This window comes from Schistocerca nitens, chromosome 7 (assembly GCF_023898315.1).
Source record: "Schistocerca nitens isolate TAMUIC-IGC-003100 chromosome 7, iqSchNite1.1, whole genome shotgun sequence".
Taxonomy (NCBI): Eukaryota; Metazoa; Arthropoda; class Insecta; order Orthoptera; family Acrididae; genus Schistocerca; species Schistocerca nitens.
Window position 1 is genome coordinate 334,345,435 of NC_064620.1, and position 7,552 is coordinate 334,352,986.

Consider the following 7,552-nt stretch of genomic DNA (forward strand, 5'->3'; position numbering starts at 1 on the left):
GATATTTACTTATGAAACAGGAATGACGTGCTTTTCGGGTGTTTCCCATTAGCATAGCGCAGTTCGTTCTTGAGGAAATTGACGTTCACTGTTTACGTATCAGGGGACACAGTGGTAGGGTGTGGGTTCCTGGCAAGAGGCGCCTGACGTTTGTCCAGCTACGCGCCAGCGCCTTCCATAAGCGAGTTGCTGTGCAATTTCTAACTGCAATTGAGCATTCCGGTGCAGTCAGGGGATGTAGCTCAGTGGTAGAGCGTTCGCTTTGCATGTGAAAGGCCCCGGGTTCGAAACTTTGTACCTTTAACGTTTAAAAATCGGAAAATCATGGCGACGCTCAATCGTGAAGACACGATCCAGTGCACGTTTGATAGGAATTTGGAGAAGCCGACTGCTTTCGACATCCACAATTGGATAGTTGATGACGTAAAAGTGCCGATAGAGGACATTCTTGGAATTCAGCTGGACTTTATTCTGTACGCTCTGTTTATAAAAATAGGAAATCCTGCAGAAATTGACAGACTGGTGAATACAAATGGGGGAACTTGGAAATTTAAACACAGAGATGGGTCACTAAGCAACGTTCAGATGCAGCCTTTTGGCTACGGGGTCCGTAACGTCAAAATCTACAATTTACCGTTTGAAGTACCGGACGAGGAAATCATTAAGAGCTGTAGGCTTTATGGGAATGTTTTTGGACTAACAAGAGAAAAATGGGGGAGCGCTTACCGAATACAGGTGGACTCGGGCGTCCGAACGGTAAAAATGAACCTCAGAAAACATATCCCGTCTTTCATTAACGTTTGCGGGCACAGGGGTTTCGTTTCGTATACCGGACAGCCGCAGACCAGCTCCATCTGTCACGCTACAGGACATATGAGAAATGAATGCCCGCGAAAAAGACCACTACAGCTGCCCCGAGAAGATACATACGCTGGGAGAGCACAGACTCTCGCTGCCGAATTTCCCCCGATTAGGGACGCGGACGCGCAACAGCAGGAGAACGCGGGCAGCGGCAGCCAAGCCGGGGCGGAGACAACGGCGGCGGCCGCGCAGCCCTCCCCCTCGGGCGAGGGTGAACCGGTCCCTGTCCCCGCTACGGGCCAGCCGGCAGGAAACGCAGATAAAAGGCAGATTAGCGACGCCAGCTCGGACGAGGCGGAGCAGCAAGGTCAGCCGATGACAGAGCGCGCGCCACAACAACAGGTGCAGGAGGAACTACGAGAGGAACAGGCCACCGAAAATATGCAAATCGACGCGACGACGACCGCGGGCGGGAGCGCCGTCCCGACCGTGGAGCAGACGCGCGAGCAGTGGATAAAGGAGAAGAGTAACCACCTGAGAAAAGTTTTAAAGCTCAACCAAAACGACGATGTCACCGTAAAGTCCTCCACCAGGGGAAGCAGTGACAAACCGAAAAAACAACAAAATACAGACGACGAACAGACACAAACGACGAAAACGGTAAACAAACCTGCAAAGAAAAACAAGAAAAGACGCAGCTCCAACTCGTCACAGGACCGAAGAGAAAACAGCCAGAGAGATGTCCGCATGGACACAGACTACAGCACCGAATGATAAACTAAATGAGCAGGCAGGCAAATACAATCTATAAAGTTGTCACAGTTAACATAAATAAAATGAGCACATCTTTAAAAATTCGAGCCCTCGCGGACTTCCTACGCCATAGAAGAACAGACGTTGACTATTGCAAGAAGTGGTTACGACTAAAATAAACCAGATACCAGGATATGCGGCAATCACAAATATAGACCCAGAATCCCAATGCGGTACGGCAATAATGGTACGGAACGGGATCGACTTTGGCGGGACTAAAATGTTGTCAAGCGGCCGAGGGATAGCGCTAAGCATAGAAAAGACGCTCTTTATCGACATATACGCACCTTCTGGCACAGACAACAAGCGAGCAAGAAGCACCTTCTATAATGAAGAAGTAGCCGAACTGCTGATGCAGAACAATAACAACATCATCATTGGAGGAGATTTTAACTGTGTCGCCGCAGCTGAAGACCAAATACCTGTAGCAAACATGTGCCCAGAACTGCAAGAACTGACCCGACGACTGAAAATAGAAGATTCGTGGCGCCTTCTCCATCCAACACACACTGAATTTACATACCACCACAAAAATGGTAAAAGCAGACTGGACCGTATGTATATCAGCAGAGCTGCAACTAAAAATGTTGCGCACGTCGAAGTCTATCCTGTCACCTTTTCGGACCACTGCAGCTACGAATGCAGCCTGCATCTCCAAAAAGGAAAGAACGTCAGCAAAAGAAGCACGTGGAAGCTAAATACGGAACACCTGCAGGACGTGGAACTGCGGAAGCAAATAGTGGAAATGTGGCAAGAATGCCTGGCACAGCGCGCACGCTACAGCAGCACGACCGAGTGGTGGCTGGCACGAGCGAAGCCGACAATGCGCAGCCTGTTGATAAGATACAGCGCGGAAAAGTCATTCTGGAGGCGAACCACGGCCGAGTTCTACCAGCAGTGCCTGAAAGACGCACTCGACGCACCAGCAGACGACCAGCAATACCTGCCGCGAGTGAGGAGAATCAAGGCAAAACTCCTTCAAATAAAGAAACAGCAAATAAGAGGCGTCCTCACAAGAAGTAAAACATATGGCGATGTGGATGAAGAGCCACTCACCATGCACCACCTAAATAGGGAAAGGGAGAGAGGCGCAGGAAAGTGCGTAAGTGAGCTTCAGGACAAGCAAGGAAAGACGCTCACGACGAAAACGGAGTTAACAAAACACATCGAGGACTATTTCCGAGACATGTTCCGTCGAGAAGCGACAGACGGCGCGGCAACTGCTGAAATCCTCCAGCAGACGAGGAGCGTGCTCACAGACGCAGACAGGGCGTTGCTGACAGAAAATGTCGACGTGGATGACATCAAAGAAACGATGAGGGCCAGCGCAAGAGGAAGAGTACCCGGCGCCGACGGCGTCCCGCTCGAGTTCTACCTCGCATATTGGGACGTGCTAGGAGGGCAATTCACGGAAATGGTGAACGAGATACTCGATGGGGCGGAAATTCCACCTGGGCTGACCGAAGGGACCATAACACTCATCCCTAAGAAGAGAGCCGCCCGCCGCATTGAAGAGTTTCGTCCGATTACGCTCCTCAACGCCGACTATAAAATAATAGCGAAATGCATCGCAAACAACCTGAAATCGGCGATGAGGAAAGTCATCAGTCCGTGGCAAACATGTGCGGTACCAGGGAAAAATATATTTGACGCCACATGCACCTACAGGGACATAATAGCACAGGCAGCCACCACCAGAAGCGCAGGTGCCATAATTTCGGTGGACTTCAACAAAGCCTTCGACAGGATCGACCACAAATATCTCGTAGAGACACTAAACAGACTCGGGTTTGGGCAAAAATTCATCGCAATCATCCAGAAGATACTAAGCACTGCGAGATCGACAGTAATAATCAATAGTTGGGAAACAAAACTGATAAAACTGGACAGATCCGTGAGGCAAGGCTGTCCATTGTCAATGGCTCTATTCGCTATAGCACTGGACCCGCTGCTGCGGAAACTCACAAACGACATCAGAGGCTTCTCCGTAGGAGGCAAAGCAGTAGCATGTATAGCCTACGCTGACGACCTAGGCATCTTTATTGAAGACCAGGAAGATATTGGGAGAGTAGAAACCATCATGAATACATTCCAAAAAGCGTCAGGCGCCCAAACCAACCCCAGAAAAACAGTGCTACTGCCGATAGGGAATCAACGACTCAAACCAGACAGCCAATGGTATAAAATAGCAGAAAGCCATAAAGTTCTTGGAATATATATACAGTCTCGTCCACTTAGAATGGCCGCATACAACTGGAGGGACGTGCTACACACCATAAGAGGTCTCTCCAGACAGCACGCGAACCGGAAGCTAACAATCCACCAGAAAACAGAACTGATAAACACGACGATCCTGTCGAAAGCTTGGTACCTGGCGCAAATCTTAAGCATCCCGACAGAAATTGCCCGAGCACTAACGAGCGCAGTGTACTACCTGTTGTGGCGTCGAAATATATTCAAAGTGGCGCAAGCGACGTGCTCGCTGCCAACAAAAGAAGGGGGACTAGGTCTAGTTGATATAAAGACCAAATGTGCAGCCCTTCTACTGAAACGAACGCTCGCCATCCAGAACAAAAAACCTGACAGCGTCACAGCCAAGATAATTGGAAGATACAAGCCCGCATCACAAGAAGCGCCAGTCGACACGAGACACATTCCCTGCAGAATGCGACACGTCAGGCTGCACTACGCCAACAAAAGTTACGTTCTGGACACCGTGGCGAACCCCAGCCACAGAACAGCCAAGAGAATATACTGGGCCCTCAGGGGGAAGCCGGCAAAAAACAAAATTGAACAAAAACTCCCGCAATAGAATTGGAAACAAATATGGGGGAACGTCTCAGAAAACGTGTTGCCTAAACATGCGAAGGAGACATGGTACAAAATAATTAACAGAACGATACCAACCAACCAAAGACTGGCGGAGATAAAACTCGTCGCAAGTGACAAGTGTGACGTATGTGGCATGACCGACACCCTCGATCACCGATTCACGTGCGGGAATGCCATCAACATCTGGGAAGCGTGCCAGCAGATGGTGGCCCATATCAACAGAACGGCGCCGGGATGCATCACAGTGGAAGCAATCACCGCCCCAGACTGCAACCCATTTCCACGGTCCAAGCGACTGGCGACTCTCTGGATCCTCGCCATGACGGCACACGCCATCGTAGCGCGGAGGCAGACCGACCGGCTGGCCTTCCTGATGGACCTCTGGGAGGAGAACAAGACGGCCCAGCAGCACAGGCGATACCACGAGAACTTCAAAAACTTCCTGCAGATTCCACTGCAGACAGTAATCGCCAGAGTCCTTCCCAGCCTGTGACCCTCAGCACCGCCACCAGCCACCTCACCACACTCACCACAAGAATAACATGTGCAGTGATAGTGAACAAGTGCAACAAAAAAGATAAAGTGCTTTCTCTTCTCGCATCAAATAGTGAAGTATAGTAGTATAAAGTGTTTCTTCCTAGTGGAATCAGTGACACAAAGTGCTCCTTAGTGGAAAGTGCCAACTACTCATTATTATTAGATATTTTGATTTCCTTTACTTTGTGCCTATAAAATTCTATTGATTACTCACACTATCCTTTCTGTTTCTCTTATGTAATATGACAAAATTTTCTCTCTTCTTCAATTAGGTATATTCTGTAGTATATGTAAAAAAAAAAAGTTTCTTCCACTTCTGCTCCACCTATCATGGTGACGTTTCCTTCATACTCTCCCACTAAACAGTGTAACTAGAGGAAGAGATCAAACCAGAATACACAATGTGCCTGTGTCATCACAAGTGCATCACATACAGAAACATAAACTCAAATCAATGCAACGATGCCAAGTATAAACTGTTATGCCTGTCCTGCAATGTCTACCCCCCTCAAAAAAAAAAAAAAAAAAAAAAAAAAAAAAAAAAAAAAAAAAAAAAAAAAAGACGACAAATGGCCATGTAAAAGGGTTTAAGGAACAAACAATAAGAGAAAAACGAAAAAGGAAAATATAAAAACGAAAACATAGAAATGACAATAATATTAACCATCACTAGGATAATAGATTAATAGAATAAAATGTCTTTTTTTTAAATGTATCGTTGTTAAAATATTTAAATAAATATATATGGTTACAAAAAAAAAAAAAGATCCCCGGCATCTCCAAGTAAATTTTGTAACCGGCCTGAAGAGTTGTGATTACAAAAAACTAGTTCCGCACGGAACGTCATGCATCTCTCACGTGTTATTTATCCGCACCGGCGTTGCGTTTGCAAGCCGCAAATAGTAGCTGTTCACTCCGTGTTCATATAACAGTTAAAGTCTTATTTGTTATCTTTCTGTGTAAGCGGTTTCGGCTGCTTATTACTCATGACGATATCAAGAATGTTTCTCAGGAAATGTACTCACCGTTTCGAATTCGACAAGGCAACAACAAATGTTCAAGCAAGTTCATTAGAAGTGCTCTATAGGATCGTGGAAGTAATCGAAATCACATCAGATAAATTTCACACTCCTTACTACGACGCGTAACTCTTCTAATTTTTCGTGAAGCTTTTAAACCCTGTGTTGCTTGAAAGAAGTGAAGCTGAATTCCGTTATTGTGATTCCTCGGCAAGTACTATCATAATTTCAAAGGCCGACACAGAATACAAATAAAATGTACGCGTGTTTAAACCTGCCTCCTGAGGTTTTCATCAAATATGGAGAAGACAAACAAATCCCGCAACGAACGTTAGTCTAGCCAACATAAACTGCAGTGTTTCAGGGTATAAGATCGGTTGAAATGCATGTCAGGCAGAATATTCCCTCCCACCCAAAATGTTTGTAGACACAAGACGGATGTACTGATAGTTAACAGATAGAGACATGTTTTATCTGTAATGAAAGTGGCCATTAAAGAACAAACTGTCCAAGTTGAGCACTTTCGTTTTTAAAAAATTCATCACAACAACGCACGAAGCTGGCGTTAGCTGAAGTCGTGATGGAGAACCAAGTCACGGACACGGAAGCGTCAGTTTCAAGAGTGGTATTACAGCTGGAGCCAAAGCTAACAAATAGAGGTTTTCCGGCGTAACGATGCAAATTATAGCTGCGAAATGAGGCTATGGCATGATTTCTGAGGACGAAATGATCGATTTTTGTTGTTCTGCACACAACAATGACAGTTATGACTGCTTGCACTCCGTCTGCAGGCCACAAGTGGCCTATCGGGACCATCCGACCGCAGTGTCATCCTCAGATAAGGATGCGGATAGGAGGGGCGTGTGATCAGCACACCGCTCTCCCGATCGTTACGATGGTATTCTTTGACCGGAGCCGCTACTATTCGGTCGAGTAGCTCCTCAACTGGCATCACGAGGCCCCGAAAAATGGCAACAGCGCATGCCGGCCCGGATGGTCACCCATCCAAGTGCCGGCCACGCCCGACAGCGCTTAACTTCGGTGATCAGACGGGAACCGGTGCATCTACTGCGGCAACGCCGTTGCCTTATGACTGCTTAGGTAACAAAATTAGCGCTCAGTCTGAAGACATTGTGGCACATACAGAGGCAATACTGCAACTGAGCAAAATAATTGTTTATTTGGAACGTCACACAGAAACTACTTCGGCCGGACTAATGCTGGTGAAAAGCCTGTCTGAAAGTTTTGCTCACAAACGTTATGAACTTCTGGTTCGAAAGAAACTATCTCATTATTTCACTGTACAATTTTTTTTTTTTTTAGTATCTGGGCAATATTTATGCGAAAATTATAATTTTGTAAATCGGCTACTCTTCCTTCCAACAGAACTATGTATTAATGCAAACAGAAACATTAAGCCCTGATTTAGTGAAACTATATCCTGTTTTCACCAAGTTCATGCCTTAACTAGCATATTTTGTAACCTATTTGACTGCAACAAAGGAAATTAAAAGATTAACCCATCTTAATGAAAAGCAGGCACAATATGG

General features: G+C 46.4%; 1 pseudogene; it reads right to left on the bottom strand.

Annotated features, from left to right (window-relative positions):
- Positions 1–6,971: 6,971 nt before the first annotated feature.
- On the bottom strand, positions 6,972–7,089 carry LOC126196054 (5S ribosomal RNA; annotated as a pseudogene).
- Positions 7,090–7,552: the final 463 nt, after the last annotated feature.